A 13,772-nucleotide genomic window follows, 5' to 3' on the forward strand; every position below is an offset into this window, starting at 1 on the left:
CCGTTCATTGCTCTACTCGAAATCATTCATTCCTCGCACTATAATAGATTGGAATAACTTGCCATCACACATAGCTACTGAGGTTAACCCACAATCGTTTCAGCATTCGTTAAAACAAACCATGGACTAACAGATTTGGTATTTTTGTTGTATTATGTGCATTTACTGAGTATTTTCTTCTGCGTTGTTTGTTGTTGTTATTTGTGTACATTACTAGTTTTTAATTAATTATTACGTGTATTTTGTTTCTAATGCCTGTGCCATATTTTTATGCTTGTATCGCCCCCCCCTATGTAATACCCTCGCACGAGGGCCCTTAGGGGTATTGTAAATAAAATAAATAAATAAAGACCTCGGGCAACTTGGAACCGCTGCCGCATGCGGAAGCGGTATATATTGTGCCCGAAGAAAACATCGGCGACAGGCCACAGGGAAGTGCAGAGGCGATTTTTCAACAAATGTTTGCCGAGTCTGCCTCTTTGCCATCAAGTTCTGGGACAAGCGCAGCACCAACAGCAAATGCCCCAAATGCCCCAAGTGCCAGTGTTGAGCTTGTGGCTGAAATGCCCAGCACAGGCTCACGTAAAAAAAGGAGCAGAATAGAGAAGTATGATAGTCAGATTGATATGCTTGGAGAAGTGCTAAAAAAAAAAAACAACCGGACAGCCTCGATCATTTCGGAGCATACTTAGTCGACAAAATGAGGGAAGTGCCAGAGAGGCAGCAGAATGAAATGCAGATAAGTTATTGCAGTGTGTATTTGAATTCATACCGGAGAAGTAATTTACTTGATTTATCCTGAGAACTGCTGGAAGCAATATGAGGGGGAACACAGGAGCATGGGGCCTCCGTACTTTGCAAAGTGCAGCCACCAACAGACTACAACAGGTGGCATCAGGGTCATGCTCGGGAAGGATAGGCGGCCATGCTTACTTTGCGTGCGCCTTTTACACTGACAATTCTCGCCTTCTGTCCCTGACAGTACTTTGCAAAGCAAGAAGGCCACACGCTCCCATGTTCCCTCTTATATTGCTTCTAGCTATACATCATGCATGGGAGATCATATGAAGGAAGCTAACAGTCACTGAAAGCAAGGAAAGCATAGGGAACTAGATGCATATACATTTCTTCATATTGTGGTATTGCTCATTGAGAAATTATTACTGTAATATGGTTATGCCTGAAAGATAACAGATTACAAATTGGTTTGGTTTGGTTTATGGGGGTTTAACGTCCCAAAGCAATTCAGACTATGAGAGACGCCATAGTGAAGGGCTCCCTAAAAGGACCACCAGGGGTTCTTTAACGTGCATTGACACTGCGCAGTGCATTGACATTGCACAGTACATGGGCCTCTAGAATTTCGCCTTCATTAAAATTCGACCGCCGCATCCGGGATCGAACCCGCATCTTTCGGGCCGGCAGCCGAGCGTCATAACCACTCAGCCACCGTGGCGGCTGGATTACAAATTGGAACAAAGGCAAGCAATTGCCACCATTGCGATCCGAACCAACGACCCCCATGTCGTGTACGGTCGCGAGCTTGGTTCCCATTGCTGGCATATTCATGTTTTTGATCCGACTTGTAATCAGTTACCTTTCAGGCATAACGAGATTACAGTACTTATTTCCAAGCGAGCAGTACCACAATACGAAGAAATGGAGAACAGTATATGTATACAAACTCACTATGCTTTCCTTCCTTTCGGTGACTGTTGGTGTCACTCGTTTTGAACTGTACTATAGTGATGCTGTGATAACTCTGAATACTGTAGCTTTTACACGTTTGTGCAATAATCGAAATTATATTCCTTTATGGTTTCTTTATTTTATTTTAAAGTCAACTCTGTAATTGCAGTTGCAATGATTGGTTTGATTACTTAGGAGTCTGCATTTTTGTGAAATACAAGTTTTCTCATTTTAGTGTATGATTAGTAATGCCAGACTATAGTGATGCTGTGATAACTCTGATTACTGCAGCTTTTACACTTTTGCGCCGTAATCAGTTATGTTTCTGTACTTATTTCTTATTTTAAAGTCAACTCTGAAATTGCAGTAGCAATGATTGGTTCGATTACTTAGGAGTCTGCATTTTTGTGAAGTACAAGTTTTCTCATTTTAGTGTATTAGTAATACCCGACTATAGTGATGCTGTGATAACTCTGATTACTGCAGCTTTTGCACAGTAATCACTGTTACGTTCCTGTATGTATTTCTTATTTTGAAGTCAACTCTGTAATTGCAGTTGCAATGATTGGTTTGATTACTTAGGAGTCTGCATTTTTGTGAAGTACAAGTTTTGTCATTTTAGTGTATGACTAGTAATGCCCGACTATAGTGATGCTGTGATAACTCTGATTACTGCAGCTTTTGCACAGTAATCAGTTACGTTTCTGTACTTATTTGTTATTTTAAAGTCAACTCTGAAATTGCAGTAGCAATGATTGGTTCGATTACTTAGGAGTCTGCATTTTTGTGAAGTACAAGTTTTCTCATTTTAGTGTATGATTAGTAATACCCGACTATAGTGATGTTGTGATAACTCTGATTACTGCAGCTTTTACACTTTTGAACAGTAATCAGCTATGTTTCTGTACTTATTTCTTATTTTAAAGTCAACTCTGTAATTGCAGTTGCAATGATTGGTTTGATTACTTAGGAGTCTGCATTTTTGTGAAGTACAAGTTTTCTCATTTTAGTGTATGATTAGTAATACCCGACTATAGTGATGCTGTGATAACTCTGATTACTGCAGCTTTTGCACAGTAATCAGTTACGTTTCTGTACTTGTTTGTTATTTTAAAGTCAACTCTGAAATTGCAGTAGCAATGATTGGTTCGATTACTTAGGGGTCTGCATTTTTGTGAAGTACAAGTTTTCTCATTTTAGTGTATTAGTAATACCCGACTATAGTGATGCTGTGATAACTCTGATTACTGCAGCTTTAATCAGTTATGTTATGCGCAGTAATCAGTTATGTTTCTGTGGTTATTTCTTATTTTAAAGTCAACTCTGAAATTGCAGTAGCAATGATTGATTCGATTACTTAGGAGTCTGCATTTTTCTGAAGTACAAGTTTTCTCATTTTAGTGTATGATTAGTCATACCCAACTATAGTGATGTGATAACTGAATACTGCAGCTTTTACACTTTTGTGCAATAATCAAGGTTATGTTCCTGTATGCATTTTTATTCACAGTCAGCTTTGCCACTGTAGACATTGCAGTGGTCATTTTGAATGCTTACATGTCTGCATTGCTGTGAAGTAAAAGGAGTCTTTAAAGTTTCTCATTTTATTGTGCGCTTAGTGATATCTGACTGCAGTGATGCTGCAATAACTGTGAATGCAGCAGCTTTTACACTTTTGTGCAATCAAGGTTACATTCCGTTATGCATTTTTTATTTATAGTCAGCTTTGCCACTGTAGACATTGCGGTTGCAGTGGTCATTTTCAATGCTTACATGTCCGCATTTTTGTGAAATAAAAGGCGTCTGTAAAGTTTCTAAATTTAGTGTGTGGATACAGTGATCTATTACAATCACAAAGAGAACAGTGTGTTTACAAATTCATTTCTTTCCATCAGAAATACGGGGCGAAGCAAAAAGCTGCAGCAGCAGCTTGACTAGTCGTGGCATCTAGCAAGTTACTGCTTTCGAACTCCCTGATTACTGAAGAGGTTGGAAAACATAATGGCATAATGGATTCTTTGCATGGCAATGTAAAGAATGAAGTGTGCAGAGCTTTTATGGTACAAAAATTTAATACACAAGGACATATTCATAAGATGTAAAGGTACATAATCTGAATGCAGAGGCTCACATGCAAAATAAAAGAAAGTCTTCAAATGTAAGAAAATAATTTCCCAATATTTACACACACACGCACTTGAGGCTGTAAATTATCGATATCCAACAAAGTTCGCTGGGGAAAAAAGACAATGTAATACAGAGAATGCAGATGGTCAAACATAATTGCGCTTTTGAACTGACTGGGGACAACAGGGGCGACACAAGCACGGGTGCGCAAACAGTCAACTGAAGTTTATTGCGGTTTGCACACATATGTAAGGGTCACATGTCAAAACATAAATAAAAGAAAACATTGAAAGCAGCAACTTTCCTATCGTATCAACAAGCATCAAAAAAACTCTCCCAGCAGATCGGATATTACTTTTACTCCTTTGATATTACTTTTCCAAGATTTGCTTTTCTTGTTTGGAAAGCAAAAATGAAGGGTCTCTTACACAAGTCCCCACTTTTCACGATTCCAAGCATAAGCTTCCCACAGCTCCCTGATTGTCTTATCTCTGGCATTATGTTTGACCATGTTAACTACCAACTAGCAGAATTTGAAACTCTCTCAATGCAGGTGCATTGCTGCATGGTACTGGTACCCATCTTGTTCAGCGACTTCAGTTACCCTATTACCGTCTCCATTTTGTCTGTCCAGTACATGAGCACAATCTAGGCAATTTTTGAGCCTAGTACAGGATCACTACCTTCAGGGAGCGATGATATGGCCCTCCTGTTGACATCAACCCCTGATAATGTAACAAGTATAAATCTGATAACTGTTATCAGCGATCACAACCTCCTCAAATTTCAAATTAAAATTCATCTTCATTTTCAACATTTCACAATGTTGACGGTCTTACAGGCAAAAAGCTGTGGGGACAGCTTGACGAGGCCTGAAAGCCGGCGGCAGGCAACAGTGACAGCCGTACAAAAGAAAAGTTCTACATGTTCTGCTGCTTCGAAAAAGACACATTTTATCATAAATGTACAAAAATAAGAGCAGAAGTAAGAGTAAAAAAAGACATGAAGCCATTATACAAAGACTAGCGTATGCATGCACACAAGCTTACAACAAACCCGATCACTGCATTCAAGTTAGACATAAAGCTAAGTTAGTTAGTTATATTGATTTTAATGGCGCAAAAGCAACTATGGCTATGATGCGCCAAACACAAGGTTAGGTTCTTGTTAAATGTTACACTTTTTATACCTAGAGTTTGTTTAAAACATTGGCTTCATTAAGAAACTTAAAAATACTTGAAAGATCAACCAGTGCTTGATCACCTAAAAGCAACTTGGGGTGCAATGGGATGTATTCATTGTAGAGTGTTGTAAAATATTTTTTCTCAGTTGTTCCAGTTTTCTGCATGAAATTAAAATGTGGTTTACAGTGAGTACATCGCCGCACATTTCGCAGAGAGGTTTGTCTTGTTCTGTGAGTAAAAAGTTGTGTGTAAGGTGTGTGTGCCCAATGCGTAGCCGACATAAAATAACTTCAGTAAAACGTTCTTGATGTCTACATGATTTCCATTCTCCTAAAACGGGTTTTATAGAATGCAGTTTGTTGTTTGCCTGTTCTTCCCATGAAGCCTGCCACTTAATTCTGAGTTTACTGTGCACTAATTTCAAAAAATCCCTGTGTGGTATGTTATCTTGTTTTATTTGATCAATTCGAGCTTGTGCTGCGCATGCATCTGCTCTCTCATTACCTACCATTCCAACATGGCTGGGCACCCAGCAGAATATAATGTTATGATTTTGTTTTTTTATTTTAATTATGTTATGTATGATGTTTCCTATAATGGGTTCAGCGGCGTTTCTACAGTGCAGCGCATTGAGCATACTCAGTGAATCGGTGTAAATGACGCTATTTTTAATGTTTTCTTTTACTCTTTGGTCTACGGCTACAAAGACTGCATAACTCTCGGCAGTAAAAACCGATGCATACTGTGGCAGTCGTATCATTTTTTCATTTTTGTCTTGAATTACTGCACATCCAACATGACTTTCTGTTTTTGACCCATCAGTGTAAAATTCAGTGAAGGTGTCATATTTTTCTTGTAGTTCAAAGAATTCTTGTAGTATGAGCTGATGTGGCATTTCCTTTTTATGTATGTGTGTCAGTGTGAAGTCGCACACTGAAGGCAGGTTGTACCATGGTGGTAAATTTTCATATTTTTGTGCAATATTCGGCAGGGCATACAGTACTCCTAACTCTTCACATTTATCTTCAAAGCGCATTATTAGTGGCCGGATGGATTGTGGTTTATTGTTAAATAATCTTTTGGATGGGCACTTGGTAACAATGGGATGGCAGAGATGTTTAGGAAGAGTACGGGTTTTTAGGACGTATGCGCATGTCAGTGTGACTCTTCTATCCTCTAGTGCAGGCTCATTAGCTTCAATATAAAGACTGTTTACCGGGGATGTTCTATATGCTCCAGTTGATAGTCGCAGACCAAGATTATGAACAGGGTCCAGTCTTTTCAAGTAGGATGCTCTTGCTGAACCGTACACTATGCACCCATAGTCCAGCTTGGAGCGTACCAGAGAGCGATAGATGTGTAATAGGCATGTTCTATCGGACCCTCACCGTTTTCGCGAGAGCACCTTTATTACATTGAGGGCTTGGGATGCTTTCTTTTTAAGGTTGTTAATGTGTGGTAGAAATGTGAGTTTCTTGTCAAAAGTGAGTCCTAAAAATTTATGTTCTGGTTTAATTGGTAGTGTGGCTTGATTCAAGTACAGGTTGGGATTGAATTGTAGGCCTCGTCGCAATGAGAACAGAACAGCTACTGTTTTTTGAGGAGAGAACTTGAACCCATTTATCTCTGCCCAAGCAGCTAGTTTATTTAGTGTGATTTGTATTTGTCTCTCGCAGGACGATATGCCGGAGGAAGTGCATGCTATCTGTAGGTCATCTACATAAACCGAATACATTATGGACTTGGGTATTACTTTGGCTAACGAATTCATTTTTACTACGAAGAGTGTCGTGCTTAGAATGCAACCTTGGGGCACGCCATTCTCTTGGGTGAAAGTCATGGAGAGAGTTGTTCCTAGGCGGACCCTAAATGTGCGGTTAGCCAGGAAGTCGTTCAAGCAGTTCAGCATCCTGCCTCGGATACCTAGCTCTGCTAGGTCGCGGAGGATGCCGAACTTCCACGTGGTATCGTATGCCTTCTCCATGTCGAAGAAGACCCCGATACACTGCTGCTTGTGGATGAACGCCTCCCGTATGGTGTTCTCTAGGCGGACAAGGTGATCGGTCGTTGAGCATGCTTTTCTGAATCCACATTGATGAACATCTAATAGTTGCCGAGATTCGAGTACAAAGGTGAGTCTAATGTTTATTACACTTTCAAAAGATTTAGCAATGCAGCTGGTGAGGGCTATTGGTCTGTAATTGTCAGGACTTGTTGGTGATTTTCCGGATTTCAGAAAAGGTACTATTACTGCTTTCTTCCACTCCTCAGGTATTCTGCCAGTCATCCATATTTTATTGAAGAATTTTAACAGTGCCTGTACGGCTGTATCAGAGAGATGGGCAAGCATATTGTAATGCACATTGTCTGGGCCTGGTGCTGTCTTTTTACCGGAAGATAATACACTATTTAATTCCTGGAGCGTAATGGGCTGGTTGTAGTCTTCCTGCATGCCTGTTCCGAATGGAAGTTTTTGTTTTTCAGCTATAGCTTTGTGTTTCTGGAATGCGTTTGTGTAGTGGGACGACCTTGAGACTTCAGCAAAGTGCTCGCCCAATAAATTGGCCTGTTCTTCCAACGATGTTTGTGTACCGGGTGTTGTCAAAAATGGAAGTGTGAAGGAAGTACGGTCACCATTGAAGTTAAGAACTTTGTCCCACATTTTTTTTGAGGTTATTGAGCTGTTTATAGAGGCCACATATTTCTGCCAGGAGGTTTTCTCAGCATTCCTGCGCACGTACCGCGATCTCGCCTTGGCCCTTTTAAAAATGAGTAAGTTCTCTGCCGTGGGGTACCGGCGCAAGGTGCCCCATGCTTTATTTTGCTGTTTTTTTGCAAATGTACATTCTTCTGTCCACCATACTTTGTGTTTCTTCTGTACGAGTCCTGTTGTTTGTGGTATAGCGAGTGTTGCAGCAGATATTATGCATGTAGTAAATCTTTCATTAATTTCATCTATGCTGAGGTCTTCAGAAAATTCTTTATCTAGAGTGGCACTTTCTGTAAAAAGTGACCAGTCGGCGAGGTGAAATTTCCAGCGCCGTGGTCTCGTGGGGATGACTGGAGTGGAAGACGAGAGCCTGATGACAGTGGGTAGGTGATCACTTCCCAGAGGATCATTTAAAACATCCCATTTAAAATCGGTAAAAAGAGACGGTGATGTGAAAGCTAAATCAAGGAAGCTCATTTTTGCTGAGCTTGGGCAACAATATGTGGCCTTTCCTGTGTTTAAAAGACAGACATTATTCCAGAGTAGAAAATCTTCGATTATTTTGCCCCTAGAGTCACAGCGTTCGCTTCCCCAAAAAGGGGAGTGAGCGTTAAAATCGCCAACTACCAGATATGGCTCCGGCAATTCATTGATCAGGCCTTCTAAATCTTGTATTGTTAATGTGATGTGTGGGGGGAGATATAAAGAGCAAATTGTTATTGTTTTGTAGGTAACGACGCTAACTGCAACTGCCTCAAGTTTTGTGTAAAGTTTGATTTCTTGAGCAGGTACGCCGCTTTGAAGGACAATCGCGACGCCTCCCGAGAGTCGATTTGCCTGCTCGCGATCGCGTCTAAAAATGTTAAAATGTTTAAGGATATGCACATGTTGTGGACCAAGATTGGTCTCCTGAAGACATAAAACTGTGGGTAGCATTGACCCTAAAATATGTGTTACGTCGCTGTAGTTCCGCATAATTCCTCTACAATTCCACTGAATTAAGAAAGCCATGTTAATTTTTGGGGTGAGAACGCTAAGGCGTTTACTTATGCTCAGGGCCCGTTATGAGGGGTCTGTCTTTTTTTCGCTCAAGAGAGCTGTTCCGCCGCTGCAAAGCGGGCGGACTGGGAGTTGTATCCATCACCTCGCCAGAGGTGCTGGAGGACCGCGCAGCCGCGGTTGTGTTAGTTTCAGGCCTCCCCTGACGGGGGGAAGTCCTGCGGGATGCCGACCCATGGACCGGCGCTCCCTGCTGTGAAAATGGCAGGGCAGCTTTCGCTGACCCTGCCTGGGGCGTGGATGGCCCTGCCATAGGCTCGGTGGAAGTGGCCTCGGCAGGTGCCGGAGTGCTGTGTGGTGCTACACCCCTGCGCACCACATCAGCGAAGTTTGGTTTCGCTGTGAACGAGAATGTGTTGGTTAGTGCAAAACGCCTCCTGGCTTCTTTAAATGAAATGTTTTCTTTGGTCTTTATAGTGATAATTTCTTTCTCCTTTTTCCAGGACGGACACGCCCTGGAGTACGCAGCGTGGTCTCCTTCGCAATTTGCGCAGCGCAGTGCTGAGTCACATTCCTCTGAATTGTGGTCCTTAGAAGCGCATTTCGCACAGGTTTTGCGGCCGCGGCAACTCTGAGAGCCGTGCCCGAATCTCTGACAGTTGAAGCATCTGCGTGGGTTAGGAATGTAGTGCCTGACATTAACTTTAAGGTATCCGACTTCGATGGTTTCAGGTAATGTGCTTGTGCTGAATGTGAGTACCAGGTGTTTAGTATCTATTTCTTTGTTGTCTTTGCGGATTTTAATTCGATAGACATCTGTGACATTTTGGTCGCTGAGACCTTCTAGCATTTCTTTTTCTGTTAGATGAATGAAGTCGTTTTCTGAGATGACACCACGGACGGTATTGAGGGATCTGTGGGCTGTTATGGAGACTGGGATGTCTCCAATAGAGAGAATGTCTGAGATCTTGGAGTTTTGGGTATGGTCACGGATTTCTAGTAATAAGTCGCCACTGGCCATTTTTGATAGCTTATATCCGGGGCCCAGTGCATCTGTTAGGCACTTTGACATAAGAAAGGGTGATAGTATTCTTGCCTGTTTTCCTTCTACTGTACTATGTATGACGTGGAACTTTGGGAAGGTTGTTTTCTTTTTCGGGAAAAAGTCTGTTGCTTCGTTCCGCCCTCTTTTCGGAGAGCGATCAGGTTTTGAAAGGGGGGGAGCCATAAAGAAAATTTAGTTATTCGGTCATGGTGCCAGCCACCCACCACGGAGTCCAACAAGGGGACGGGACAGGAACTTGAAAGCAAGTCCTGCCCACGCCAGCTGTACACCTCAACTATAACCAAATATGACTCAACTCAGGGTAGTTGGTCACACAAGGTTAACCCTCGCCGCCAGGAAAACAGGAAAAACCAAGGAGTGAGTAGGATATAGGAGAGTTGTGAGACAGAGATAGGAAAGTGAAAGATGGAGAGGAGGATAGGAAAAGGCGACTGCCGATTCCCCCCGGTCGGGTCAGGCCGGAGGTGCCGTCTGCAGGAAGCTGGGGCCAAAGTGGTGTGTTGCCTTTGCCAAGGGGCCTTAAGGGTCCAAACGCTCGGCATCGGCTCAACCACCAGGATCCCCTTTTCCCCGGACACGGCGATGCCACGCACGGCGAGGCGCGGGTGCTCGGGTCCGTGGTGATGCACAGTTCACCATCATCCCCTTGCGGGGATGTCCCTGCGGATGCTCGGGAACCCGCGGTGTCGCCACTCACCGTCGCGACGCCTGCAAGCTGCAGGCGCCCCCCTGCGGGGCAGACATAAAGCTAAGATTATTATGTTTATAGCACGAAAGCGCAAGTCATTCTAGAAATATTTAACGCAAAACTTTGCGGGTTATTAAAGGATTAAAAGAACTGGGTACATTGAGCTTATTGAGTAACACTGGCATGTATAGCTTAATGACTGCAGAAGGTAATTTGTTCGGCGGTGTAATAATAATAATTGGTTTTTGGGGGAAAGGAAATGGCGCAGTATCTGTCTCATATATCGTTGGACACCTGAACCGCGCCGTAAGGGAAGGGATAAAGGAGGGAATGAAAGAAGAAAGGAAGAAGAGGTGCCGTAGTGGAGGGCTCCGGAATAATTTCGACCACCTGGGGATCATTAACGTGCACTGACATCGCACAGCACACGGGCGCCTTAGCGTTTTTCCTCCATAAAAACGCAGCCGCCGCGGTCGGGTTCGAACCCGGGAACTCCGGATCTGTAGTCGAGCGCCCTAACCACTGAGCCACCGCGGCGGGGCGTTCGGCGGTGTGCAATTTCCCATTTTTCAGGCACGCGTTTTAAAAATATTGCAGCATAACATTGCACCTGAAAGTGTCAATAAGAATTCTTTATACTTTGCATTACCAAAATGAAACTGGTGGAGGAGACGGTAATTATAAAGGGAGTGAATATTGATTATATGATGCTGACTAAATAGCTCGGCTGAGGGATGTAAATATGATACATAGTTTAAGCAACGTATGACTTTTTTTTATATCAGTATTCCTTTTCTATCACACCACTTTTTCATTATCAATGAAAAGCAGACCACCTTCTAGAAAAATACCAGATTATGGCAGATCAAACAATGAAATCATTAATGGTACCCTTCGCAGTGGCTTAGTGGTTAAGGCACTCATCTACTAAGCCGGAGTATCCGGGTTCGAACCCGACCGCAGCGGCCGCATTTCAATGGAGGCAAATGCACAAGGCGCCCGTGTGCTGTGTGATGTCAGTGCACGTGAAAGAACCCCAGGTGGTCGAAATTATTCCGGAGGCCTTCACTACGGCGTCCCTCATAGCCTGAGTCGCTTTGGGACATTAAACCCTCATAAAACCATAAAGCTAATGCAAGATGATGATAGACTGTCATCTAAGAGAATGGATGAGAAGGAAACGTGCAACTACAATTAGTAGTCTGCACTCGACACACACATGGCTGAGCCACTGCCCAAGCCTTACGGCTTGCTGACACCAGGCAAGCTCCACTGCCAGGGTACTTGGCCTTCAGTACTAAAAAACTCCAAAAATGTGTTGCGCACAACAGTGGCACCCTGTGCACAGTTGCGTGCCCTCGTCCTCCGCAACTGGAACATTGCAGAGGTAGACGCAGCCTCCCGCCAGGAGCCCTCGTGAACATTTCCGAACGTGTCGGTGCAGTCAGCGTAGCCAGGAGGGCAGTAGTAGCTAGCGGAACTGCTCTCCATACAAAGAAAATTATGGAGCACACATGTTGCCTTTACTACACTGTCCACATTTTTGGGCTCGAGGTTGATCTTTCTCTCGAAGATGCGCCACCGAGACACCATGATGCCGAATGCATTTTCGACACATCTTCTGTAAAAGAAACAATCACAATTTTGCTTGCAAAACTAATATGCGTCTCACTTTTCTCACACCAAGCAAAGCCCTTTTTGTGACTCAATAGGCTGGTTTTAGCACTTATAAAATATCGCATGCCTGCAAGTCAATGATGCTAACTGGTGACTGAGTGAGGCTAGAAACACAGTTAAATTTACTGTTAGGTTCTCACTTGAGTGATACATACCGTGCTCGGCTGAGGCGGTAGTTGAACACCACCTCTTTGGCGTCTGTGCGGCTCCCGGGCAGTGGCCGCATGAAATCTGGGAGCAACTGGAAGGCCTCATCGCCAACGAAAACATGAGGGCACACCTTCTCCGACTTTGGCAGTCGAGCTGCACGAGGCAGATTGAGCTTGCCCTCATGCAGACGTTGGCCAATGGGGGAATCTTTAAAGATGCCCCCATCACTGAGTCTTCCAGGTGCGCCCACGTCCACCAGCCGAAAATGATACCTGCTGTCCACCACGGCCAGCAGAACAATAGAATGGGTACCCTGCGAATAAGTGCGAATACAAACACTGAAGGCTGGGGTCCACAGGTGTCACCAGAGTGAGCAGTAGCAAGTGCGGTGATATGGCATGTCATCCCACCCTCTACCACGTCCTGATGATCGCTCTGCACCCACAGCAGTTGACCCTCCCCTCGTACTGAGTTTACTGCTGGGGTGTCATGAACTTTGTTTCTTGCAGTGCGTTACAATTATTATTGCAATGCAGTAGTTTTCGCAAAAAAAAAGACTGCCTCCTCAGAATACACACTTGCAATCACGCCACACAAAACACCAGCTCAGTGTGACTGTTTCACAGTCAGATGTGACCCTTTCCACAATGCTCTTTGGGCCTTGACAGCAGTGCAACAAATGGATTACTCCCTTTTTTACATCACAACATACAAATACTTTGCTTTCATACCTTGTAGTTGAAATAAAGGCTTCCAGCATTCTTGGGGCATTTGATTTCAACGTGCTTCCCATCAACGGCTCCCAGGCAGTTCGGAAATTGCCACAGACTCCAGAAGTCTGCAGCAATTTCCCTCCACTCGTTCTCTGTTGGAGCCTGCAATACGGAGGACTAGTGGTTAATGAAAACTGAAATGCCTATATCGTAGCTGTACTGTACTAGAGGGCAAAATTAATTGACACACCTTCATGTAAATTGGAGCAAGCACCTCCCAGAGCACTGTGCATGTCAGATGGATTGCCCGTCTGGCTGTTTCGATCCCCACCCTGAACGCCATTGCGGCATCTTTAATCAGCATTCCGTCTGGCTGTTTCGATCCCCACCCTGAACGCCATTGCGGCATCTTTAATCAGCATTCCTGATGACAGGTACCTGAAAATATAGACAATAACAAGAATTCCATCAAGTTCCAAAACGCACGCACACGCGCACGCGCTGTGCTACTCTGTGAATTATTACAGGCAAGCAATCTCCTGTACAATGTCCACAAACAACCGTCGCCTGCTCAGAGGCGCTCGTCGCACAGCGTCCCTTCAGAAACAGTACGTCCTTACCGCAGCATCAGGGCGAGGCGCTCGCCACACGATATGGGCTCTCTGCACAGCCACTCTTTTGTTAGACGACTTGCAGCCATTGAGTGGAGGAGGTTAAATGTCTCCGGGGACATGCGGTAAAACTTGTGGAACAGCGATGCGTCCCCGTC

The sequence above is a fragment of the Amblyomma americanum genome, chromosome 6, assembly GCF_052857255.1.
Source record: "Amblyomma americanum isolate KBUSLIRL-KWMA chromosome 6, ASM5285725v1, whole genome shotgun sequence".
NCBI classification, from domain to species: domain Eukaryota; kingdom Metazoa; phylum Arthropoda; class Arachnida; order Ixodida; family Ixodidae; genus Amblyomma; species Amblyomma americanum.